The sequence below is a fragment of the Oncorhynchus kisutch genome, linkage group LG3, assembly GCF_002021735.2.
Source record: "Oncorhynchus kisutch isolate 150728-3 linkage group LG3, Okis_V2, whole genome shotgun sequence".
Classification (NCBI taxonomy): Eukaryota; Metazoa; Chordata; class Actinopteri; order Salmoniformes; family Salmonidae; genus Oncorhynchus; species Oncorhynchus kisutch.
In genome coordinates, this window is record NC_034176.2 from 58,461,855 (window position 1) to 58,489,354 (window position 27,500).

Here is a 27,500-nt window from a genome sequence, read left to right on the forward strand (position 1 = left end):
GCATCTCATCAGGTCAGGATTTCCAGTGTGACCGATATCTTTAGTTGATCAACAACATAGGAAGACTTTTTCACACTTCAGTCATTTAAGCAGGGCGCTCTTATCCGGACCCTCTTACAGTAGTGAGCGCATACTGTTGTCGTACTGGTCCCCTCGTGGGAATCAAACCCACAACCCTGGCCTTGCAAGTGCCATGCTCTACCAGCTGAGTCACGCGGATTACGCAAGTGGAATTAAATCAGAGTGGCTAGAACGCGATGTCAGCGGGACCGTCTCCGTTGAGCGTGTATGTTTACATATATACAGTATATACATATATACAGTATATATACAGTATATACAGTATGTATGTGTTCTTTACACACCCAGTGCAGTTAGTTGGTGTAACGAGCACACGGCGTGTAGATCAGGCCACTCCTGCCAGCCACTGAGCCAGCCAGTCGCACCACTGTCGCTAATCACGCAAAAAAAAAGAAAAAATGAATGGCGTGTCTGCGTTGGTAATTCCAAATTGCATTTGACTACCTCAGCCTAGATTTATGATACACATATAAATATAGTATTTCTGGACAGGTGGATTAATGGGTCTCCTCAAAGGGCTTCTTTATAGGTCAGTGCCTGCAACGTTGTCTCAGCAACGCTACTGTAATCCCCCCCCCCCCCCCCCCCCAAAAAAAAAAAATACTCATCTGCGCCTCAATTCATTACAGCACAGACGGAGAGGAACACAGAAGGGGTAAGAGCACAGTGCTGTGAAAATGATGCCTCTAGTGAGTAATGGAGAGACTTAGACATGGGCCTCCATCACATGCTGTATCTGATCTACTTCCACTGTGAACACGCACGCACAAGTCACTGTACGCGCTAATGTGTGTAAATCTGTGTCATCGTGTGAATTTATGGATTTCTGTAAGTGGGTGGGTATGTAGTAGTATGAAATTGCATTAGTAGCTCCTGTATTCGTTCAACATACATCGTGAGTGGGATTTTGAAATTGGGATGTTCTGAATTTGTAGAATTGGGGACAAGGCAGCCTTGGACAGGGGCATGACACAGACTTATCTTAAACCTAATTAGATCATGATAATAGCTTTAGGGCCTCGGTGATGAATGGCTGGCCTGTGGATCGGAACCCTTTCTTCCGTTGTAGGTTGCGCACGGTGGTTCAGCCTTAGATTTGCAAAGCAGACAGAGCCTAAATGTTAGTATGGTAAGATTTGTGTCAGTTTACAAGTAAAGGTTTTGTATGGGTCTAGCAATGATCTCATCATTTACCCGTTGTTTTTGTGTTGGCACGTCTGTTGGCATTTCATCTGCCCTCTGCAAAGTGCACACCACCCGTACCAGTATCGTCTCCCGTGACATCAGAGATTCCATGAACACCCTGAAACCCTGGAGGGTAAACCTGATTCACTGTGTGTTAGTGATGGGTCATTCTGACGTTTCAGTCTCCTTTAAAGCCATGGTTTCTCTTCTGAGCCTCCGTCCTGTAGCGCAAGTCAGCCAGCCCAACGTTTTCCCAACCCTCCCTCGCCTTGCTTTCCCAACCGCCATCCACTTCAACGTTCCACGTTCCACGTTTCATTCTTCTATATATTTTTTTTTCTTAAATAAAATTTAAAAAAAACATGACATTCCTCTTGGGAGGAAACTTTTCCCCTCAGTGTCAGCTGGGTCATGACGAGTTAATGTTGCTAGGCGACATCTATCTTTTTCCAACACCTTGAGGGCATCTTTTAAATGGAGGAATTTGGTCATTATGTGACATTAACCTCATTAGAAAACAGTCTTTAACTGCTCTGAGATTAAATTGATTTACAGCTGCCATTTCCAGTACTGCTCTCGATCAATTGTTAAACTATCCTTTTTATGGCCCAGACTCCGCTGTGTGCCTTTTCTCTCCCTCCCACTCCTTGTATTAATGCCAGGTATGTATTCCAATAAAGGAGGTGGGAAACCTTTTTATGCCACTGTGGTGTAATGTGAAAAATCCCCTACATAAGTGAGCCTCTCCCAGGCGCTCACAATAGAGGAATATGATCTGGCTGAGACGGGCGTGTTGGCGCGGTGAATCCATCCGCTCCGTTTGTGTGGCTAAATGTCATCGCTGCGCCTCTCTGCTCCTGACAGCTCAGGTTTATGTGGCCGTTTAAGCCCAACCCGCACGCTGTAGTTCTTTGACAAATCAATAACCCTACCAGTTCTGTGCACCATCCGGACCCTCCATCTGGGAGAATTGACCCGCGTGGATTGAGTGATCCCGCCATCCTTTCACTGCACTTTTGACACATAAATAAAATGGGTCCTTTTTTTCTGTCTCAATTGGCCACAGTGTTGATCGTGAGGAATATGGCGCAGGTCACATGGTAGCATCGAGGGGGAGACTGCAGCTAGGAGTCGGGTGGCTGCTATCGCTCACTGGCGCCCCACAAAATCCCCGGAACTTTCCAGCAACGCATTTATTAGAGTGAATGAGTCCGTTCTAAAGAATGGCATTACAAAATAATGTGATCGCTAAATTATTTAAGGATTTTTTTTTGCCATAATGCTTCACTTTATAACCACAGAACTATGTACAACCCTCTCTCTCACACACACACACACACACTGAATTATAGCACATCCATTTAATGTCCTCGTCCAAATTTAGAAAAGGAAAAGATGAGGGAAGGTGGGTGGGTGGTGCAGAGAAGGTGGGGGGTGGTGCAGAGAAGGTGGGGGGTGGTGCAGAGAAGTAGAGGGGTGGTGCAGAGAAGGTGGGGGTGGTGCAGAGAAGGTGGGGGGTGGTGCAGAGAAGGTGGGGGTGGTGAAGAGAAGTCGAGGGGTGGTGCAGAGAAGGTGGGGGTGGTGCAGAGAAGTTCGAGGGGTGGTGCAGAGAAGGTGGGGGTGGTGCAGAGAAGTTGAGGGGTGGTGCAGAGAAGGTGGGGGTGGTGCAGAGAAAGTGGGGGTGGTGCAGAGAAGGTGGGGGGGTGCAGAGAAGTCGAGGGGTGGTGCAGAGAAGGTGGGGGTGGTGCAGAGAAGGTGGGGGTGGTGCAGAGAAGGTGGGGGTGGTGCAGAGAAGGTGGGGGGGTGCAGAGAAGTCGAGGGGTGGTGCAGAGAAGGTGGGGGTGGTGCAGAGAAGGTGGGGGTGGTGCAGAGAAGGTGGGGGGTGGTGCAGAGAAGTTGAGGGGTGGTGCAGAGAAGGTGGGGGTGGTGCAGAGAAGGTGGGGGGTGGTGCTGAGAAGTCGGGGGGTGGTGCAGAGAAGTGGGGGGAGGTGCAGAGACGGTGGGGGTATGGTGCAGAGAAGGTGGGGGGGTGGTGTAGAGAAGGTGGGGGGGTGGTGCAGAGAAGGTGGGGGGGGGGGGGGTGTAGAGAAGGGGGGGGGTGGTGCAGAGAAGTCAGGGGGGCGGTGCAGAGAAGGTGGGGGGGGGGGGGGGTGCAGAGAAGGTGGGGGGGGGGGGGGGAGAAGGTGGGGGGTGGTGTAAAGAAGGTGGGGGGTGGTGTAGAGAAGGTGGGGGGGTGGTGCAGAGAAGGTGGGGGGGTGGTGCAGAGAAGGTGGGGGGTGGTGCAGAGAAGATGGGGGGGTGCAGAGAAGGTGGGGGGTGGTGTAGAGAAGGGGGGGGTGCAGAGAAGTCAGGGGGGGCGGTGCAGAGAAGGTGGGGGGGGGGGGGTGCAGAGAAGTTGGGGGGTGGTGTAGAGAAGGAGGGGGGGTGGTGCAGAGAAGGTGGGGGGTGGTGCAGAGAAGGTGGGGGTGGTGTAGAGAAGGTGGGAGGTGGTGCAGAGAAGTCGGGGGGCGGTGCAGAGAAGGTGGGGGGGTGGTGTAGAGAAGGTGGGGGGGTGGTGCAGAGAAGGTGGGGGGGGGGGGGGTGCAGAGAAGGTGGGGGGGTGGTGCAGAGAAGGTGGGGGGGTGATGCAGAGAAGGTGGGGGTGGTGTAGAGAAGGTGGGGGGGGGTGCAGAGAAGGTGGGGGGGGGGGGGGGTGCAGAGAAAGTGGGGGGTGGTGCAGAGAAGGTGGGGGTGGTATAGAGAAGGTGGGGTGGTGTAGAGAAGGTGGGGGGGTGGTGCAGAGAAGGTGGGGGGGGGTGCAGAGAAAGTGGGGGGTGGTGCAAAGAAGGTGTTGGGGGGGTGCAGAGAGGTGTTGGGGGCGGTGCAGAGAAGGTGTTGGGGTGGTGGTGCTGTGAAGGTGTTGGGGGGGGCGTGCAGAGAAGGTGTTGGGGGGGGCGGTACTGTGAAGGTGTTGGGGGGCGGTACTGTGAAGGTGTTGGGGGGCGGTACTGTGAAGGTGTTGGGGGGGCGGTACTGTGAAGGTGTTGGGGGCGGTGCAGAGAAGGTGTTGGGGTGGTGGTGCTGTGAAGGTGTTGGGGGGGCGGTGCCAGAGAAGGTGTTGGGGGGGCGGTACTGTGAAGGTGTTGGGGGGGCGGTGCTAACTCCATCACGCGACTAAATTTAGGTGTCAGGCTCCTCTAGCCATCCTGACTTTAATATAAATAGATATAAATCAACATGCTGGGCACTGTGTTTTACCCGCTATCAACATATGAGCGCTACATATTCACCCACACCTCCTCAACATACGTAGGGGGTGACGGTGAAGGCATTTTCTGCGGCCGGGTTAGAAATAGCTGCTAGGTGAACTAACCTTGGTGTGGCATGCCAGGGGCCCCACCTCCAGAGTGTCCACTGCTGCCCTGCCACTCTCCCCCTGTGACCTGCCTCCTGGCTGGGTTGCTGCAGTCCTGCCACCACCACCACCACCACCACCACCACCACCCAGGCTCAGCTCAGGGCTGCTGCCACACACAGCCCCTCTAGTCAGATCCTCTGGTGCCTAATTAGGGAGGAGGGATGGCGGAATGGAGGGATGGAGGGAAGGAGAGCCAGCTTGGACTTTAAGAGACTAACCCACCTCTGCCATAACGGAGCACTTATGGGATTAAAGGGGCATTAGCGTTGATATGCCCATGTAGGCCGTCTGTATATTTATATAGGGCCAGATGATGCAAACTGAGAGGCAGCCACGACAACTGTTGTCTGTGCACTCATCATTATCATAATCACCTTCATCATCATCATGTTCATCATCATCACCCCACACAGATTGCATCATGGGAATAACTGTGTGGTGCCACCAGACGTGTGGGGCTTATTCCATGTGAGCGACACTCTTTCTCTGCTCTCTCTCTCTCTCTCTACCCCTCTCTGTCTACCCCTCTCTGTCTACCCCCTCTCTGTCTACCCCCTCTCCTTCCCTCACACTCGCTCTCTCTTTCTCTCTCTCTCCCTCTCTTAACCCCCTCTCCTCCTCCCCCCTCTCTCTAAATGCCTGACTCACTCCAGGGTCTCAGACAGACTGTGACGCTCTGCTTAGCTCTGGTCTGGTCTACTCTGGGTCCTGGAAGGAAATTGCTGAGCCTCCACCCCCCCCCCCCCCCCCCCTCTTCTCTCAGCCCCTCCTGGAGGATTTCCCCTATTAAGAGGGAGAGCCGCTGTGAAGGACCTAGAGGAGGAAAAGGTGAGTCTACTGTACGGTAATAACCCCAGCACACAATCGCTCCTCTTCTCTGTTATCTATCTGTCTGAATCTCTCCATTGACTGATCCATTTATGGGGACTTTTTTTATTTTAAAGGTACTTTTCAACTGTACGGTCCCGGAGAGAACATTTCATTCATGCACATACAACATGCAGAAAATATTCATCACACAGAGTGCATATTAAAGTAAATAACATTGTGACAGTTTGTTATTTACAACCTACAAGCTTTTTTCTCCTGAAATGTAATCAGACATTAGTAAATATGCTGACTCAGAAAGGCTCGTTTTCGCCAACTGTTTATTGGTTACTCTCCGCTTATTTATGTGCGTCCTACTAAACAAAGACCTCCCAGCAAAACAAAGAACAACAGTGTTAAACGTTGCCGAGTGTTTGATCTTGACATGTCTAAAGTGACCACAGCTATCCCAACTACAGAGGGCTGGATGAGTGTTGTGGTCAGTGGCAAACGCTGTGTGTGCCATGTTGCGCTATACTAAAACTCAGTCCCATATCGTTTGGCTTTGAAACGGTTTTCGTTTCGATTGTCTCTGCTTGGAGCCGGACACTTGAGACAAGAAAAAGGAATACAAAAAAAAGCTCAAATACACATTATCCTTAAATGGAGTAGGATCAATTCTGGAACAAAGCATTTGAGAAGGGAAAAATACATATGTGGGGGGGGGCTGTCTTTTGATGTAAAGTGTTGACAGCTGTGCTTGGTTCTGGGAGTGCGGGGGTCGGAGTGTGGTTTGACTCCGGGGTCAGGTGCCCCCACCCCTCCCCCACTGCCCGCCACAGCTGCCCCTTGCTAAATGGAAACGAGATGTGATATTGTTCTGTTCTAGTCATCACGGCCATCTGATGTCAATTTCACACAGTGGTGGGACCCTCCACAAGCTGGTCCATAACACCAACCACACTAGTAATAAACAAAATCAGGATAAGAACACACACACACCCTTCCTCTCTGTGTCTCGCTATCTCTCGCTGTCTCTCTCTCTCTCTCTCTCTGTCCTCTATCTCTTCCTTTCCCTCTGTTACAGTCTCCCGATCTATCTCTCTCTCCCTCCCCCTCTATCCACACTGGGATAAGTCATGAGGAAATTGATGCCCATGTTTCGTGCGACCACCTGTTCATTCTGGATACAAGTCTAAGAACCCAGTAAGGGTTAACCCTCTTTGGGGAGCGAGTGGGGGAGGTTGTTGGCACCCTAGTCAGAAACGTGCCCCCACGAGTGGCAGGCTGGCTCAGAACGTCCGGCTTGTTGGGACGGGAGCCCACTCCTGGACCGCTCCACATCTCCCCCCAAATCCTCCAGAGGGAGTCAGCATGCTGCCCCTCCATTACCCCCCCCCCCTTCGCCCCTATCCTATCCCAACTAGGCCATCATTGTCTCGGTCAATTTATATGAATCTATCTACGTTTGGAAGGACTCTTACTGTATGAAACCACAATGTTCTCGAAGGCTGCATGATCACCAACACGGGTAGACTATTATTCGTGAAAAACTAAATAAATATAACATTTAATATGATATCACATTTCATTTATATTCGTTGAACCCATTGGCTGTCGGTGTGATGACTGAACGTGACGTCTGGAACCACCCGGCAAACAGTGTGCATCTGAAATGACAATCGATGGCGGTGCACTTGAAGCACACAAGTCCGAACACAAGCCACTAGCGAACAATGGAGGCGGGGAAGAGGCGCTGTGTTACCTGTAAGCGTGAGAAGACTCTACAGCATGTCCAAATCACCTCCCGCCACCACCATCTTGCCACTACTCATCAAACTCACACAAAGTCATAAGACCGAAAAATAGGAAACCATTCTCACTAAAAACCTTCATAATCATCTCCTGAGAGAAAATAGCGATCTTCTCTTTCAACTGAAAAAGGACAAATATTTTAAGAGGCAATGAATTTTGGTGGAGCTGAATAGGATGTTGGTACATGTTTTACTAAAGGAAATATAATGGCATACTATTATTAGATCACATTAATCATGACTGTGCCAAAGGCACTGACAGCAGCACTGAAAAGGATTGAAAATGTTGGTAATGGATATAAATTACCCATTGTGTGATAAAAGGATTTCTTCACTAAGAAGGTAGGGATAAAACAGAAATCTTCTGAATGCATGTGTATAAAATATTGAATAATACAGGTTATCGGAGTGGGATTAACATTTTAAGGGAATCAGATAGTAATAGTGCAAGAACGAAAAGTGGATTAAATCCATCCGGTTAGAGAGGAGAGAGTGGCGAGGTAGGAGAGTTGTTTTGACAGAGGTCTGTCAGTTGGCACGGCGATAATGAGTCACATCTCTCTTATACGGTTATTTATTGCCGACTTGGCTAGCAAACAAAAGATCAATAATTTGGAGCAAATCTAATGTTGTCCCTGGCGCTAATATGGTCATCCATCACATCTGCCATCTTTATGTGGGAGATGGACTGAATTTGTGTTTATTTGAGATCAAATGCAATTATAGCATATAGCTTTAATAACATCTGAGCCCCCGTGTGAATATGTGTGGGTTTTTGATCATGTGTATGCATATACAGTAGGCTTGTGAGATGTGTCACATATGTGTAAATTATAATATATTTACTGACATAAGACGTGTTCTAAACATTTTGTCCACATCAATCTTCATTTCGTTCCACAGTCCCACATTTTGAAATATGAAGTGTGTCAACAGTCCATCCCCCACAAGACGGCAAGCACACAAACATCCCTTCACACAAATACACACGCAGCACAGCCAGTCCCCCATTGAGACAACACAGAGCTAGTGAGGAGATCCCTCACTGACAACAAGCCCTGGGTGAGCCAGCCTAAGTCCACCTGGGCTCTGTCTGACTGTCAGCCTCTCAGAGTGAGGTATGAGTCTGGAGAATGACAGACAGAGGTCATCTGTCACAGAGGATCCCTCCTGCCTAGGTGTTGCCCCACGGCAGGCACACCTCCGGAGAGGGGCAGGACCCTCGCAGGTAGACTAATAAGCCCAGGCAGAAGACACAGGAAGAGGCCCCACAGAGCCCCATAGCACCTCCTCACACGACATCCCTCTCCCACCGTCACAGGCGCAGGACACTAACCTGACAACCTGCACTGCGCTTGATGTCTGGTGTACACCACGAGCCAAATAGAAGCCATTTAAACTGGTACAGTCTTTTAAAAAAATACATAAATTCAAATTGTAGATAGGTGTTGGTTTTGAAATGAATGGGGAATATGGAAATGTCAGTTGGGTCCAATTTCTCAGTCTCTAAAATAAATACAGTAAGCATGTTCCTCACCTAACGTGTTTTCTTTGGGTCTTCTAATTGACATCCGTAGATCACTGGAAAAGCAAACAACAGAGAGAGAGAGAGAGAGACAGAGAGAGAGAGAGAGAGAAAGAGAGAGAGAGAGAGAGAGAGAGAGAGAGAGAGAGAGACAGAGAGAGAGAGAGAGAGAGAGAGAGAGAGAGAGAGAGAGAGCGAGAGACAGAGAGAGAGAGAAGAGAGAGAGAGAGAGAGAGAGGAGAGAGAGAGAGAGAGAGAGAGAGAGAGAGAGAGAGAGAGAGAGAGAGAGAAAGAGAGAGAGAGACAGAGAGAGAGAGAGAGAGAGAGAGAGAGAGAGAGAGAGAGAGAGAGATGAGAGTGTTAATGACACACCAACAGACTCGTCTCCAAGAGCAGCATCATAAATTTCGCACAAACAGGAAATCATTAGCACCACAGATAAAAACAGATCAGGATCTCAGTTCAATACAATCAAATACATCCTGTCTATCGCATTACAAGAAAACACTGAGGGAGAATACAACTTGAGAAACATGGGTTGGCATCATCTTAGGGATTTAGAGGTTAGTTAGTAAATAGCAAAGACGGATTGAACAATAAACTAGGAAATGTATGACGATACGGTAATGGAGAAATAGGCTAGTCTACAGCCTAGGCTACAGACATCGCACCCAAAAGTCCCTCATAGTGAGCTCCAGAGTTTTGCCAGGGGATTTCATGAAACTAAACAGTATGTCAAAGATCCCCACAACATAAGATGTCTCCCCTAAACACCACTGTCATGTTCCCTTCGCTTTCCTTTCTTCCCTTCTCAGACACGACTTTGGGTAGAGGAAAGAGGTTTTCCCTGAGCGTTTTTTAAGATGTCATTTTTAAACATACATATCAAAGCTCCAGAATGACGGATGTTTTACTCCTGCGACTCTGCTCTCGTACAATGTGGCTTTGAGTAGAGAAGGAACTCAAAGACGTTCTGAGATCTCTTTGCAATCCACATCCTTGGGCCGACTGGCAATACATCATTTGTATTGATGCAATATTAAATTTCAATATCGCATGTCAAAAGGTAGAAAATGATAGATCATAGCCTAACTAAATGAATTATTAAAGGGGTGTGCTGGCTGTGCTATCGGCTTCTCTTACAATCAACTGTGTCTGAAAAGTACAGTTTGATACTGGCAGCATTTCAACGTTATTTTTTCTCTCCTAGTTTTCTTTTCTCTCTCTTAAGTTTTGGATCAATCAAATTGTACTTGTCACACGCGCCGAATACAACAGGTGTAGACCTTACAGTTAAATGCTTACTTACAAGCCCTTAACCAACAATGCAGTCTTAAGAAAAATAAGTGCTATGTAAATAAATAGATAATAAAAAATAAATGTTTTAAATAAAAGTAACAAATAATTAAAGAGCAGCAGTAAAATAACAATAGTAAGGCGATATACAGGGGGTACCTTCACAGAGTCAATGTGCGGGGGCACCGGTCAGCTGAGGCAATTGAGGTAATATGCACATGTAGGTAGAGTTCAAGGGACTATGCATAGATAACAAACAGAGAGCAACAGCAGCGTAAAAAGGGGGGGGGGGGGGTGAAAATAGTCTGGGTAGCCATTTGATTAGCTGTTCAAGAGTCTTATGGCTTGGGGGTTGAAGCTTTTGGATCTAGACTTGCCACTCCGGTACCGCTTGCCGTGCGACAGCAGAGAGAACAGTCTATGACTAGGGTGGCTGGAGTCTTTGACAAATTGTAGGGCCTTCCTCTGACACCGCCTGGTATAGAGGTCCTGCATGACAGGAAGCTTGGCCCCAGTGATGTACTGGGCCGTACGCACTACCCTCTGTAGTGCCTTGCGGTCGGAGGCCGAACAGTTGCCATATCAGGCAGTGATGAAACCAGGTAGGATGCTCTCGATGGCGCAGCTGTAGAACATTTTGAGGATCTGAGAACCCATGCCAAATCTTTTCCGTCTCCTGAGGGGGAATAGGCTTTTTCGTGCCCTCTTCACGACTGTCTTGGTGTGTTTGGACCATGTTAGTTTGTTGGTGATGTGGACACCAAGGAACCCGAAGCTCTCAACCTGCTCCACTACAGCCCTGTCAATGAGAATGGGGCCGTGCTCGTTCCTCCTTTTCCTGTAGTCCACAATCATCTCCTTTGTCTTGATCACGTTGAGGGAGAGGTTGTTGTCCTGGCACCACACTAGTAATGAACCTGGATTTGTGTCACCTAAAAATTTCAGAAAATCTAAAAACCAATTGAGCACTACTAACAATAATCAGACCTTTCCAGTTAGTGATTGTCTGTCCTGTTCAATGAAAACTGTTTCCGAAGCACTAGATTTGCTGCCAAAGAATGAAGAGCAGGATTGATATAATGACATATTTTGAGTTGTGTTTTCTATGAAATACATTATGTCCCTGGAGCTTTATCTCTCTATTTCCCCTGGTAAAACCCTGAAACACTTTTTTTTTGTTTTTGATTTGCCCATATTACACATGGCCTCCATTCTAGGTCAAATCTGTATCAGAAGTTCATGCATTTACAACAGAAGCCATGTGGAACAGTTCAGAGCTTGTGATTCTACCAGGGAGCCAGAGGGTCTGAACCTCTTATGATTCTTGTACTTTAAAGAGTTAGAACAATGGAATAAAAGATAAGAAGTGTTAATGGTACATTTAAAGGAGTATTATTGTCAGGGAAAATACTAGTGGCACACTGACACCCGAAGATATAGTACATCACGGTTAGTATATTCAGTGGCGTGTATTCATGGAGGCCAAGGGAAGCCAGGCTTCCCCAAAAACTTTACCAAGAAAAATAAATCATATATACAGTATATGTAATGTATCGTTCGTCTCTTTATGTTTCATCACTTTCCTAAAATTCGCAAAAGGCTGACTGTATCTCACCAGAGAACGCATCTGCGCGAGCGAAACAGTGCCCCTCTGTCTCTTTATATGTCTATTTGATGCTTTCTGGTCAAAAAGAGTATGACATTGTTGCAGCCTGTAGCATTAAATGAAAGAGAAGCCAGCAAGCATTTGGCCTCCCTTTATCATTTTTTTTAAATAAAATAATAGCCAATCAGCGATGAGCTACATTAAGTGAACTCAACTGTGAATAGTCCTGGCACACCAAAAATAAGTTTCATGGGAAGCCAGTTTGGATTTGGCTTCACACCAATCACATCAAAAGCAAAACATAATTGACAGAAAAAACTTGAATTGTTGCATCTCGTTATGACGTTGTCCCCCGGTGACTTGCTGGCTAGCTAAAATGGTCCCTTCCCTATATTAAATGGACGGAGATAGGGATTTGGACTTGTGGATTTACTTAATTCTCTGTACTGGCCAATGATTTTAATGACAATTTTGATCCAACCATAAATGTGTACATTGTGCTCCTGGCCTGAGAGGCTGGAAGTTCAATATGTAGCTAGATGTAGTAGGCTAATGTTAACTAGTTGGCTCATCATTGCCCATGAAAGGAAGTTAGGCAAGCGAGCAAAGCTAAAAAGTGTGTACTGTATGAGTCATAGACTGTTTCATGAACATGAAAGAGAGTAGGATGGCATTGGCGTTTCGATACAAGTAGGGTGAGTCAACATGTTTTTTCTACTTGCACGAACGAACGCACGCACACACACACACACACACACAAGCACAAGCACAAGCACAAGCACACGAACACGCACACACACAGAAATCAGAACTATGGACAACCACATTATATTTAGCTTATGTTGATTAGACTAAATCGTATTTGGTATCTTTTAGTTGTCACTGTATTAGACTAAGCATAGGTGATTTGATGATGTTGAAATGTTGAAGTTGAAATGGTGCTGGAATAGTGGAGACAGCTCCTGTTTTCTTTGAGACTGGTGGTAACACTCCGTGGTTCTAAATCAACAGTTGTTTAGAAGTCAGAAACATGAACCTGCTTGTCCATGCTGTAGGTTATGTGACTGTTTGTTACATGCAATATACTTTGTGGACTTCACCGGACAGATGTTGCTCTCCGCTTTTGTGATGAAACAAAAGTGTGGTTGAATTTATTCTGCCACAGTGTCTTCTTAATGTCTCGGCCTTTAACCTATATATCACGGTGTCAAAGCATATGAACTAGCAGGTTATTGAGCAAACAACACAATTATCACAACACATAGGTTGTAATCTGCTTTTTTAGTGTTGGGGGGTGACAATGACATCATAACCTCTGAATGTTTTAATTGGAGGGTCCAGATTGTTGTACTGGTGACCCCGCAGAAGTCATGGCCACCATTAGCGTCCAGATCGCATGCTAACAAACAGAATCTGTGCATGTTAGCTGGCGAAAATTCAATTTGAGCTCTTTGTCTGCCTGATGCCTTGCCCTAACGATGGTCTCTTTTTTTTTTCTTAAACAACAGAACACAGAGGAGTCGTTAGGACCCTCTCTTCATTACTTCAAAAAACCAATCATTAGACACCAGAGTATATACGTAATTAGAAAATCACTTCCTTTGCAATCCTGGCTAAGTAGTTTACATACTGTAATTACAGGGACAAAATCAATTTTTAATCATTTCACTGATTGGGCTCATCAGCTCAGTAGGAACATTGTATCCTGCTTGTTGTGCGAAAGCAACATCTGGGCTAAAACAATTACCCCTTTGTGTTCCAAAACTATTCAGAAACAGGCTTTCTGCAGCACCCGATGATTGTCATGTAGCCCGACTGCAGCCATCTCTCCCCCTGCCCTTGACTTGAGCATGGAGGATCGCGTTTAAAGCCTTATAAATCAATACTCTATAATAAGCTGCTCTTGAGAAAAAGCAGCATACTGCTTTTTTTAACACCTTTAGTTTTGTCTTCCTGTTGTTGTCGGTGGTGGTGATTTTTGTTGTTGCTGCTTTTCACACAAATAAAAAGAGAAACATATTTCAGTTTTTTCCTCCTGAATAACTATACCCTTTCTTACTATGTGTTCCATTCAGCTTGCAAATAGAGTATTGTTCATATCTCATGTTCACAAAGCAAATATGTGACTTGATGATAATTACTGGTGTTACAGAGTATTAACGAAGTAGAGAGACTGGATGAGTACTTTCCATGTTTGGTTAGGTGAGAAAATAATCTGACGTATCAAACTTCAAACAAATGTCTTCCTGATATGTTTCCCTCTTCAGTGACTAATAAAATGCTTTGTATTCCTGTCTGCAAGATGCAGGATCGATCCGCATTCGTCTCAACTCTCCTTTCGCTCACTTTGGAAACTGAGGAAATCAGATTTTGGAAAAAAGAAAATGAGTTAATGCATTGATCACTCTCGGTGTATGCAAATCACATTTGCTTCAATTTTTTACTGATCAATAAGGTTAATTAAGAGATTCATTTTAACTGCACTTTGGAATCCTGCTTGAGCGTCGACCTCGGAAATCATCCCGCTGTCCCTCCGTATCCATGGAAATGAAAGGCGCGTAAGAGGGGCCATAAATCTGAAAATCCAATTTGACCATGAGCACGGGCGCAACAGTAACATATGAAAGCAAAGACAGTTCACAGGTAGATCATCAATTATATGCCAGTGAGGCAACATTTTAAAAAGTTTATACAGAGACTTTATCACTAAAGGCAGGGCCATCCAAAAATAATGTGGTGAGTAGGCTAGTTCCAGGGTCGTCCACAGGTTGAACTTTGACCGCGGTTATGGATGACATTGATCAGAGAAAAGTTGCCACCATTGGTGGCCTGGCTCCCAATGAGTATGAGTGCCATGTGTGGTAGCGAGACTACCACATGGCAGTGGTGCTGGTAAACGAGATTAATAATGGACGCTTTTTTACAATTATTATTATTCCCAAAATGCTCTTTTGTGATTTGCTTTGAAGGGGGGGAGCGCTGGGAAGATCAGCCCGCGAAAGGGGGGGGGGGGCGCTCATTTGGAGAGCTTTTCCAATTATACAATTAGTCAGGAATGTAGGGCAGCAGCCTCTGTGTTCCGATCGCTCCGACCCTGGAAAGCAAGAGCCTTTTTCTTCCTCGCTGGTCGTGTACAATAAAATAAATAATCATTTAAAAATAAAAAACACATATCCGAGGCCTGGGCACCAGCGAAAGTCCGGGTGGACGCCGCGTAGGCGCATCCCAAAAGAGCGAAACGAACAAATGGTGACCTTATTCGTGCCGCTTGCGTGCGAACGACCAATGCAATACACTCTATGCTAATAGACAAAGTCAAGGGGTCAGGGTTTTCTGTTTAAATACCGCTCTTTGAGTTGAAAGGCTTTTGTGCATTTTTTCCCCTTCCTATCGGTAGAGTGTGTTGTGGGTTGATTGGGTGGCTTTGGCAAAGGACACCAACAAGTCCTAATTGTGCATGTGAATCTCATTTATTTATTTATTTTTTGAGGGTGAAGAGATTTTAATTTGATCATTTTTCCTTTTGATTGTCCTCATCCTATGCCTGGTACTAAGTGTACTAGTTTAATATTTTTTTTAAACTAAACACAAAAAACAACTAAGTACCATCTGTTTCCCTGTGGATTTTCTGTCATTTTTCTTTACTGATTACAGTGATGACTACACGACCCTCTTCAATAATTATCCTGCAATAAAAAAAGCGAAATAATTATTATCATTATAACTCCTTATCAAGACTGTCGCTCCTTCAACTAATTCTTATCCAAAGTGTCAGAGGCAAAATGTGTCCCTTGGATGCCAATCATTTCTTATTTATAACAGCATGATGTATTCTCACAACAGTGGCAGGCTGAGCTAACTGAATCCATCCAAAGGCTGCGGTGGGAAAAGTCCCCTCATACGGATCAAACTGCTATAAGCTAACCCATAAACGAACCCTTCTGCTGTCTCGGCATACCTACATGACTCAAATAGACTCGACATTCCTCTTTTACATGATGTCCATGGAACGTCAATAGCACATACTGGAGGAGAGAGTAGGTGAGTTGAGAAGTATGGTACGTATGTATGGAATCCCCTATGTAGCTAGTCCCTGTACTTGTGATGGCCCCGATATCATTTGGAGAAAGCCTGAAGGTTGCGTGCATGTGTGCCTTGTGTGAGAATGAGTGTGAGAATGCGTCAGGGAGAGCATGTGTTTGTGATGGATCCAATATGACTGAGATCTGTCTGACATACCTCTGATGCCGCACAAGCCAAAAGACTGACTCGCTATTTTAGATTTGACTTATACATCTCAGCGTGCAAATGCAGTCCAAAACACCGGCGACAATTACCAAGGCTGTTACACTGTTACAACATAGCACACATGTTTGAAATACGTCATTCAATGTCATCTAAGATTTAAATACTTTTGAGTTGCTCTGTTTACAAATAAAAATACACACGATGAACTAAGCAGATCTATATTTTCAAATGATAAAAAGTACAGCATCATTGGTGTACCAAGGCTGTCTGATAATTTGACTTGGGAGTCCCACAGGGTATATAAGACAGCTGTCATATAATTCAAGCTCAAACAGGAGAATATATATTTTTTCAATAAATGTTATAGGTAGAATTTCCCAGATTCAAGAGAAAAGGTTTCCATTGATTAGCACTTTACAAGCAATCCATTTTTACAAACCGGCTTGACATCTCTCACTGGACGAGGGTCTACTATGAATTAAAAGAAAAGAAAGTCTTGTCAATAATTCCAGGGAAGGGATTGTGGGCAAGGAAACGGGAGAACATGCAAAGAAAACGAGATGTATAGTGAGAACGAGAAAAGAATGGTAGAAGGAGAAAAGAGATGTGTGTGTGTGTGTGAGAAAGATAGAGGACGTTACGTGATCTCACCTATATACATCGTGACTGTGAAGAGAGAGAATACATATTTTGAGATGATGGTGAGGAGGACATTGCAAACTGCTGGCAGACCCCGTCAGCCTGATGCAGACAGATCCTTCACCCTCTATGTCACATGATCTACCATCAGTCTCAGAGATGGGGATATATCGCCACCAGCTCCAGAAATAATGGGTGCACCTGTTTACCGTGTCACCTCTGTTTGCTAATTGTCTCCTTGAGCTACATTGGGGAAGTAAATGCGTCTCGGCTTTTGACAGGCGGGCGTTTATTTAGAAATCACATTACTTCCAGCGCAATTGTTCTTTTTTGTGGGGGGGGGGGGGGGGGTCTAGGAAAGTTAAATGAGAGTGCTGTGCTACAGATTTCACTTCCTGATTAGGGGGGGTGACAGCGCTGAGCTGAAAAGTTCACATCCACTTGTTCAATCCCCCCCCCCCCCCAGAACCATGCCAGAGAGAAGGGGGAGTGTGACAGACATCTTTAATATCCTGCTCTTTACGTGATCAATCGGGGTGCCACTGATCCATACCTGCAGTACTGCCACCTCACCGACGTAGCTCAGGAAGAACACAGACAGGTTTGCAGAGGGGGGGGAAGACAAGCGCCTGTAAACAAAGCAGACAAACCAGGAAATTCAGTGCCGATGCTATTGAAGTTAGACAAGAATGCACAATAGCGACAGAGAAAACAACACCAAAATACCCGTTACAGTAAATACTTTCCAAACATTTGATCCTTTTCATAAAATTCTGCAACCTACTGCAGGCACAGTAGCATAAGTACAGTAGCACAAGTACAGTCATTACATAGAGAAGTCAAAACGAAATAAAAGTGTGGTTAAAACGACAGTAAGAACAGGTGTGGTCCATGGCATATGGTATGGAAAAAAGACTGAGAAGGGTTGCATTTCCGTTTGATAGTCGGAACAGAGGCTACTAGGTCCTCCAAAACGACACGCCCTACAAAACGTGAAACAAACCTTCAGCGCACAGAATGTTACCCGATCCAACAAATAATCAGGTCGACATAAGCTATGTGAACTACATGCCCTGCCCTCCATCTAAAGTGGCGTGTAACCCAGTGAGTAGGTTTGGGTGTAGGCCTCACATCGAGTCAGAGTGAGTGGGGCTGGTGCAAGAGCTGGGGCTGAAGCTGGGGCAGGAGCTGGGGCTGATGCTGTGGCAGGGTCACATATGTGGTTCTCAAAGAAGGCCACCCCAGGAGCCTGCAAAGGGAATTCTAATCACCACTACTATTTCAATAGTAAAACCAAGAGGAAAACACACACACACACACACACACACCCACAAAGGCACACTTGCCTTAAGTCACATTCTAAATTGGCTCCCAGGAGCTTTTCCCTACCTTGTTCACCAAAGGCATTGTGTATGTTTTCTGAGTGCTTAGCATATGCCGGGTAACATGAGATCTCTGCGCACACTCACATTGTTTCCAGAAGTTGCGTTATTTTCTCCTTTAAGTATTTCCCATCAGGAGCTTAATTAAATTCAAAACAGTTCACATATATCTATTATGCTGGATTGCACAAGCCGCCCACCCTGCAAGCCTCGATAGAGACGCAAGACCGGGGAGCAACAAAAAGGAGAGGATAACAAAAAATAATGTCAACGTAAAGAAACAGAGAGAGAAAACTCCTGTTCTCAGATTCCTGTGTGTTCGTGGATGAGACTTTGCTACTCTGGGGACTTTTAGATGTTCTTGTGAGAGGGTTGAGTTGGGGAGTTGGGTAGGTCACCTCTCCTGTCTTAGAAAGAGTCAGCTCAACAGTCATGGCGTACCCAATAGTTGATACTAGGGGGTAGTGGTGTGGTCAACGATGGCGTGAGAGTCGGGCCATATGGTAAAAAGGCCCATGAACAACAGTTTGGAAGGAGTGAAGGACTTTAAGCAGCTTCTGCCTCACTAGTTCTCCAGAATGTATAGACAGAGCATGCAGGAAATACTTTTTAGACAAGATAACCTTTGCTGTATTTACCCTGTTAAACATTGTGTTCTTTTAATGCTATGCTTGATACACAGGGGGTGGAAACAATGTGTATAGCAGGGGAATGGCAGTCATGAGCAGACGGGTGTGTATTTTACCCACACTACACCCACCCATTCCCCATCCCAATACTACACCAGCCTGGCAGATGGAGTTAACATTTTAACTGAAAATATTCCTTGCCTCCAATAGTCCAATGTAATTCATTTTCCATCTCTGTTCATTAATCATTGTTAAAATTAGTGATCCATTTCTTCCACTCTGCCATCTGCACTCAGCTTCGTTACAAACATGACACCTTCCCGCATAATAAAAGCTGACAGCAACGAGGATGCCTTTCCAAATAGCTTTTTGCATATGTGCACCTCTACAACTAATGCTGTTGTCAGACAAAAGTAGGTTATTTAAGGAGCGCTCCTGCTAGAACAATCACACACACACACACACACACGGCTAGACAGATATAGAGACCCACACATGTCCATGTCTCCCAGGTATATACTGTATACACAATTTGATATAAACCAAATCAAACACACACAACCAGATGTGCCTAATCTTGAATGGAATGTGGTAAAATCCTGATAATAAATCTCCATATTTTCACTATAGAAAGTGAAGTTATGAAATCAGAGATTCGGAAACATTAACAATCACCAGAGAGACAACAATGGGACCGTTGTTGTTCTTCATGTGCTGTTTAAGTAGGCAAGATTGTATTCCAACTTAGAAAGATTAGTACTCTGTTGTTCTTTTCTACTTTCTTTTACACATACAGATCTTAAGAGGGATACAGTGTGTGTGTGTGTGTGTGTGTGTGTGTGTGTGTGTGTGTGTGTGTGTGTGTGTGTGTGTGTGTGTGTGTGTGTGTGTGTGTGTGTGTGTGTGTGTGTGTGCGTGCGTGTGTGTGATAATCTGATACACGGTTCAGACTAACTATTGACTAACTATTGTTGACTATTTGATACCAGAACATTCTCATTGGATACTTATGTTTAATACAATGAATACAAGGTGACATAGTACAGTCCTTTGTTCTCTGTAAGTGTGCACTGATGAGAGTGTACTAGCATGTATGCTTATGTCAATGTGTGTGTGTGTGTGTGTGTGTGTGTGTGTGTGTGTGTGTGTGTGTGTGTGTGTGTGTGTGTGTGTGTGTGTGTGTGTAAGGAAGTGTCTCATTTGGCTGAAACAGAGCTCCAGACAGTGGAGCTGCTTGGCTGAGGAGAGCAGGGTCTATAATGAGCCGCATGGGCCAGATGATGCCCATCGCAGGTCACACAAGCCCCACACAATCCCCCCAATATCCAGTCCAGAAGCCTCTGTTTGCCTTCCCCAGGACGGGGCTCTGCTCCCCCCAGTCCTCCCTGGTCCCCCCTTAACGCCTGTCAGCCCCCCAGATCTGCCGTACGGCCTCCCTGGTGAGGTGTCGCTGGAAGCCCCAGGCACACCACATTAATCTATATAATGCCCTCAAAGAGTGGGCTTTTTCACACCGCTAACTGCCAAGGCCTACGAGGGGCAGGGGGCTGCGCCATGGTTCAGCTGTTCGCCCAACTGGCGTCCGCACACACACACATACAAGAACACACACACATACTGACGCTTTACCTATAGGCTCCGATTGACTCAAAAAGAAGTGTAGCTTCATCAAATGGTTAGCAGAAACCCCTGCAATCTTAGGAGGGTTGGACTTTTCAGGCAGACAGCAAATAGAAAAGAAGCTAAATCATCTTGACATTCACCAACGTGGAGCCCAAGAGAAAGCCACGGCTTCAGTTATTTCTCCCATCCACTCATTTGGTTCTCCTTAACCCCCCACACCCCTGCTGCACATACACACATGCACACACACTGACACGTTTAATTTCAGGTTCTCAGCACATCTGAATTACAGAAAACTGACGAAGGATGGAGGCCAGGCCCCTCCGGACTGATTAGCATCATTTAAGAAAGCGTTCCATTTTGCTCGGCTCAGCGACCGCCCAGCCTACAAGATGGGTGGCCTTTCAGCATTAGAAGTCAATATGAAGTAAACTCATTTGAATTGAACATGGAGGAAAACCACTCCAGCGCCTGGGCCACTGCATTTTTTGAAGTCTTCATATATTCGTTCAACGACCTAACTGAGTTCTAAAGTAGCATATGCACATAAAATGAGAGGACAAGATAATGACAATTTGAAATGTATAAAGTAATAAGACAGAACACATTTTTTTTTTGCCTCTAAATTATATTAAGCCATGCAAATGGTTTCAAATTTTGTAAAGCTTTTCGGAAAATCCTACTTATGGTTGCCATTCTGTGCCAAAAAGTTCATCTGGCCTGTAAATTTAAGCATGGATTACAAATATTCAAATCATGAGCTTACTGTTCAAATAAACATTTCCAACAGGGGAAAAGTTGCAAGGCATACACTTTCAACATAATTCCTCCTCTGGTATCGCCCTCCCTTCGCTCCTAATAAAACAAAAAGAACACAAAAAAAAAGACAAAACAAAGAAAAGAGTTGAAAGTTCATCTTTTCATTTATCGTCCGACTGAATAAACACCCCTGATGAAATCTAATTCATGTAATTGTAACCACCTATACAATCACAGTTTGACGGCCTTTGGTTATGTCCTGATATCCTGGGCGGGACAATATTACAGTTTAAAGGGGGGAATGAAAAAATGAAAGAAATAATAGTTTTATTTTTTTTAAAGTCTTAAGCCGGTCAGCTGCTCGCCACATGGTAGAAACAATAGGGACTGAAGTCACAATGAGTTCAGCTTTGGTTTCCTAATCACCTCTTTTATAAAGAACCCATCTCATTGGAGAGGGCTGTGTCACTGCAAGGGGACTGACCAGTTATTAGAGCAGACAGGCTTCACTAAAGGAAGGGCACACTAAACCTGACCCACGGAGATCTTGACCTTGACCCCTCCAATGTCTTGTTTTTCACCCAGCTTGGGTGAGATGGACCCGGTCAGGGTAGGACCTAGGCAATTGTAATGACAGACTGTGTTACTCTGGGATTAAAATAGCCCCAGCTCTCACCGAGTGCTGCATTAAAGTCTTCCACATTGCAAAATTGCAAACAGATGCAACTCAAGTACCTGCAAATAATCTGCCAAGACCAATTTCAAAAGGGAGATTTCAAAATATGTGGAAGTCATTAGGACGAGTATTGTTTTTGTGAGGAGCAGGCAACCAGGAGTGGCTCCACAAGCAGATGGGTGCTGCTTTTATTTAGGAAGAAAGGCCCAATGTATTATTCCTCCATAAATGAAGATACATAACGTAGTATGACACAATTACAGGCAAAATATTGACGTTTCAAAGGCAACAAAAGAATGTAAAATGTCCTTTTTTTTTGTTGTTTCGCAACACAATCTTTCATCTTCTTTGAAACTTCTTTGTGGCTTTTCAGAGAAGATATGAAATAAGACAGAGAGATCTAACAGTGTTGTGTATTAGAGGTAAAATTATGAAAAGCCTCTTTCTCCTAAAGGAGAAATATTTCTGAGGTCTAATTTGCAACTGCGGCTGTTGTTGTTTTTCAGTTGAAGCGAGGGTATCGGAAGTTCTAGGCTCCTCGGTTGTAAGCTTTAAAGCACTGCAACACAGCATTCTCCAATTAAAGATGATTTCAGCACCATGCACGGCAAAAAAACTTCATTAGAATGTACATCAAACTGACAACAAATACTATTCTGTGTGCAAGAAATGAACAAGGTGTCATCAAAATGCACGCTCTCTCACATTTATTTCTTGTAGCAGATGACTCTTAATATCAAATACAATTTGATTACAAAGCGGTAAGGTTAGTGCTCTTAAGTGGAATATAGTGACAGTTTGATCCCCCCCCCCCCAAAAAAAAAGTTGTGAAATCGCTGTCCTTGAAACAATAAGCATTCAATCAAATCCTTCATGATTGTAACAGTAGGAAGCGTTTTAAGGCTTTCCACCCACAACAAACACGCTTTGTTCTCCTGTTATGAGCGAGAGGGACACAATAAAGTGCGTGAGAACGCCGGGAATGCGGAATTTTCGAGCGATTCCTCTCGCTCTCCTCTCCCTTTTAGGTCGCCCATATTATTTGCTTCCTGTCTCATTGTAGCTGGCAAAAGAAGATGGTGTAATTGAGCAGTGCAGAACATGTGCCCTCCCTGCTCGAAGATGACAGATGGATTATAAAAACTTCAAAGCCAAGCATTTGGAGCACCAGGGGAGAGATGGTAGGTATTTGAACTATCATTCTTTACCCAGGAGACAATGGCTGCCTGACATTGTGTATACATCAAGAAATTGTGGAAACACACAGACATAATCTCCCCCCTTATCCCCCCCCTCTCTCTTACTGCTATATATTTAACATCCTGTTATGAGCAACTTTCAGCCAAGCACAAGAGCACACGTTACCGTAAGAGGGGGGGGGGGGGGGGGGGGGGTAGCAGAGGAAGGTAGCAGAGAAAGAAATTGCTGTAGTTTTGTATTTATTTTTTAGAATGTTGTTCAATTTGACTGTATGTTGCCATCAGTGTCTTGTCTTGATAATAATGAACACACAGAGGGCAGGGACAGTTTTAACCCACGCAAGGACATCATGATAAACAGGCCTGTAAGAATGTAAGCTACTGTAGCCCGAAGCGGGATAGTGGGTGGTGATTTCTAGAATCATCTTCAAAGCATGATTTAGGAAAACAGCCATCTGTCGGTCTTCCTTAAGCACGGCGGCGACCTTTAATAGTATAAGGACAAGATGTGAGTTGGCCATAGATGGAGGTGAACTGAAAAGACTTGAAGAGACACACAATCATAAGAGAGAGCACCAGAGAACGGATGCTATCTGCAATTGTCCCCTTCGCTCACACAAGCAAAAGCCCTCCTGAAACTCTTCAACAGACACATACCCACACACCGCCTCCACCCTTCTCTCTCTCTCTCTCTCTCTCTGTCTAATGCCCACGTGCCAACGCGCACACACACACACAGCGGGTCATATGGGAAGCTAATTACTGTTGACCTCCACAGTCACACCGTTTAACCCCAGTCCCTGGCATAGTGACCCTGTCTAAATTAGCCAGGCCTAACTCTGTAAACTGGACCTTCCTCCATCCCTCAAGTTCTACGCTGGTCCTGGTCGCACAAGGGTTCCACCACGACACACGGTTTAGAGTTTAGATCATCAAAGTCCCCCAGGTGGTGAACTACTCCTTACGGAAATCCCATAGGTTCAGAGTAGTAACGGTCTCGAAAGACTGTCTTAGTCACATCCACACGAAGGTTAATTCACACAAACGTTAGTTTACCGCAAGCAGACAGAGCTTTAGAGAACGTGCACTCAAGACACAGGGAGGCGTCCGCGGAAGTCTCGTCTCGTCAGTCAGGCAGGATTTTGTTGAGCGGTTAACATTGAGCCTCCAGTGCGCTGTGCTCTAACTGAGGCTGCAGTCCTCTGAACCTCCTGTGACCTGGATGTGACTCGCCGTTTGACCTTGGGGGCCGGCGAGGTTCTCCACTCTCTAGCATCTGCCAATGGGCTCATTATGCAGCCCTCCCTCCATGTGGTCACCTTTTCCGGATCCACCCGGGTTTCCAATCTAATCTCTCTGGATCATCCCATCAATGCTAAGGGTGTTTATGTGTAATGAATTCCATCTACCCCCCCCCCCCAATCCTCCCATACCACCTCCTCCCTCTTGTCTTTTCAACTTAGCCCTTTATTCATGAAATCAGTCAGTCATTTCATTGCTTTTCCAACAACATGAATGGTGATGTTGCATGGTTGAAGTCATGTTTACCGTGTTCAGGTTCTGGAATATAATAATGGTAACATTTTATGACCATTAGGGTCTTCTGACTCTTGGACTGGTCTCGAAATAGTTCCGTGTGCAAATTCTCTCGAGAATTAAACGAGACAATCCTTTGGGAAGGCCATCCGTCACAAATGTGTTGCATCGTTGACGTGTCCGAAATAAATACAGTGTGAAGGTATAATAAATACAATGGGACGCTCCTCTCTTTACGCTTCCTGTTCCTCTTTCCCGACACCCAGCAGCATGGGGAAGCAGATGCACCGTTCCTCCCTCATCCTCATTACTAACTAACTACGCTGTTTGATTAAAAGCGTGTGAGAAAAAAAGGAAAAAGAAAAAAAGAAACAGGCCGAACCTCCATAATTAAGATCCCTTCACAGATTACCTCTGACAACAAAAGCGTGGAGAGAAGGGCCGCCTGCAGCCGGGGAAATTGGATGAAAAAGAGAGTGAGGACGGGCCTGACCCCTCTCGGCTCCATGCTAGTACCGGCCTTGCCTAGATCAAATGTGCTCCCCGGCAGGAGAGGGACTCCCACCGGACACGATCCAGGGCCTGGGGCCTACAGTACGGACGCTACAGCTACATGACCCATATCAAAGTTCCTCAGGCATTGTACTATAGCTACAAAGCACGCACCAGCTTCAGCGTAGCACACAAACATATACACACATTCATGCAGTGTGTACAAACCTTTGGGTTCTGTCCTCATACCGTCTGCTAAAGATAAATACCATTGGAAACCACACAGACCAAATGAAATCCCACTGTGTCGCTATCATGAACGCAGAATGACTAACACCGATCCACAAGCACCTTATAATCAGCCGGCTCCGAAAACGATAGCCAACATCTGCTATTACCTAGCTACTGTACAGTAATTGTACTGTTACGGTTCATTCCAGTGTTCATACATGTGATTCCCCATGTTGACAAACTCCAGCTAGTCTGGGCATCCACTCACTAACACGTTCCCCGTTAAGCACCCCGCCCAAGGGGACCAAGAGCAGCTTGCCTCACCTGAGCCTTTCAACCTACGACCCGATGGTCAGAGATCCATCTCCCTACCCGCCGTTCCACGCTGACGCCCATTATCCTGTGGGTCCTTTGCCTCCGCCTCAGAGCGGGAGGCCATTAATATAATCACAGGGATCTAGTGTGTGCTGGAGAGCCCCGAGGCTACAGCAATCAGAGGGAAGTGAGAGAGAGAAAGAGAGAGAGATAACTCCACCCAAATCTCCGGAAAACGTTCCCAATCCGACGGCGCTGACACGGATGGGTCCAGAAAGTCATGATCGCCACTGGGGGGGGGGGGGGGGGGGGGGGGGGGGGGGGGCTGAAGTTAGCATTTTAAGAGACCTCCCAAGACGGTGGGGTTGGGGGAATAACACATGAATCTTCTCTACAACCTAGGCTATGCCTGGTTGATCTAACGATGACTGGTCACAGAACCATCTTCATGCAAATTTAAACAGAGAAGATATTTCATTGCACTAATGATGATGCCCCCCCCCACATAGAAAGACTATAACTATCAACACCAGGCAAGTTCACCACTCTAACAAGGACATCATCTGTGTGGTCATCATTAGCTTAATGTCCCAGATGATGAGGTGGCTAGATGGGGAAGACAGCGTGGGGAACTGTAGAAACTTGTGATTGGTCCTCACGCCAGGCCATTGGAGGTCTGTGGGTACAACCCAATCATTAGAAAGACAACACAAAGAATTGTCGGAAACCCACCTGACCACAGAGAGGCTAATGCATGAAGGGACCGGTTGTGAGGCCCCTTGTGCAGAGAGCAAGGCAGGGTGAGCTGAGCTTCAACTCAAAACCAGAGTTGCTCCGTTCAACTTTGGAACCGTGGTCGCTTGGCCACTTTTTTTTAGAGGCACGTACTGAGTGGATGACTAACCTCATGTGTTGAACTCTTTCCCACTCACTCTCTAAGCCCGTCATTGTGTTCTGTAACCATGGACGTGGAGATTTCTTCCAAAACAACTTGGTTTCTCTTGCGGAGCATGTTTTCTTCAGAGTCCTTTGTTTATCACAAGCTCTAGTGGAGGATGGGCCTGTGAGTGGAGCGAGGAGAGTGTTGCCCACACGGCTCCTGCCTGAGCCACACTGACAGTCCTATTTACTAAAACAGGAGAGAGTCTACAAGACTCTGGCCCAGCACTTCCACTTAGCTTTCTCCCCATTACAACGATTGGTGTGAACGACATGACAAAGAGATGAAACGGAGAAGGGAGAGGAGAAAACAACGCCTCGTGATCAAAAAGAAAAAGAAGAAGAAAACAAAATACGGGAAGAGGGAAAAAAAGGCTGATTTAGGAAAATCATCAGAAATTGCGGGAGATCTGTTAAGGGTTTGCTGCAGCAGGGGTATGAGCACATCTTAACACTTAAAAGGGGTATAAAAGAAGCTACGTGCCAGGGGAATTCTCTCCAAAAGCCCTTTTAAATTCACCTCGGTAATAACGCAGATAAATAAAGACAAATTCCCCAAAGTAAATACTATTTAGCTCACACCTTGAGCTGCAGTTTTTAAAGTGGTTCACACAGGAATGACAGGTCTCCTCACACAACGCCTGTTCTCCTTCTCTTAAAACACCAGGTGGGAACTACTGATTGTGTGTGTGTGTGTGTGTGTGTGTGTGTGTGTGTGTGTGTGTGTGTGTGTGTGTGTGTGTGTGTGTGTGTGTGTGTGTGTGTGTGTGTGTGTGTGTGTGTGCGTGCGTGCGGATGGGTGGGTGTGTGTGCGTGCATGTGTGCGGTTGGATGGGTGTGCGTGCGTGTGTGCGGTTGGATGGGTGGGTGTGTGTGTGTGCGTGCATGTGTGCGGTTGGATGGGTGTGCGTGCGTGTGTGCGGTTGGATGGGTGGGTGTGTGTGTGTGCGTGCATGTGTGCGGTTGGATGGGTGTGCGTGCGTGTGTGCGGTTGGATGGGTGGGTGTGTGTGCATGTGTGCGGTTGGATGGGTGTGTGTGCGTGTGTGAGCAGTCACAGGACCAAATACCTTGTCTCTTCTTTTTTTTTTTTTAAGGCCTCCTTCGTGGAATGAGAGACGT

At 45.9% G+C, this 27,500-nt stretch overlaps 1 protein-coding gene across 8 annotated transcripts in view; it reads right to left on the reverse strand.

Annotated features, from left to right (window-relative positions):
• Nucleotides 1-27,500, reverse strand: part of znf536 (zinc finger protein 536) — a 179,810-nt gene that overhangs the window by 144,085 nt on the left and 8,225 nt on the right. For all 8 annotated transcript variants that reach the window (XM_031809490.1, XM_031809498.1, XM_031809492.1 and 5 more), the window contains exons 2-3: nucleotides 17,152-17,227; nucleotides 8,822-8,865 (exon numbers count right to left, since the gene is read on the reverse strand). The gene's annotated coding sequence lies outside the window, so the exon portion shown is untranslated. The remainder of the gene's footprint in view (nucleotides 1-8,821; nucleotides 8,866-17,151; nucleotides 17,228-27,500) is intronic.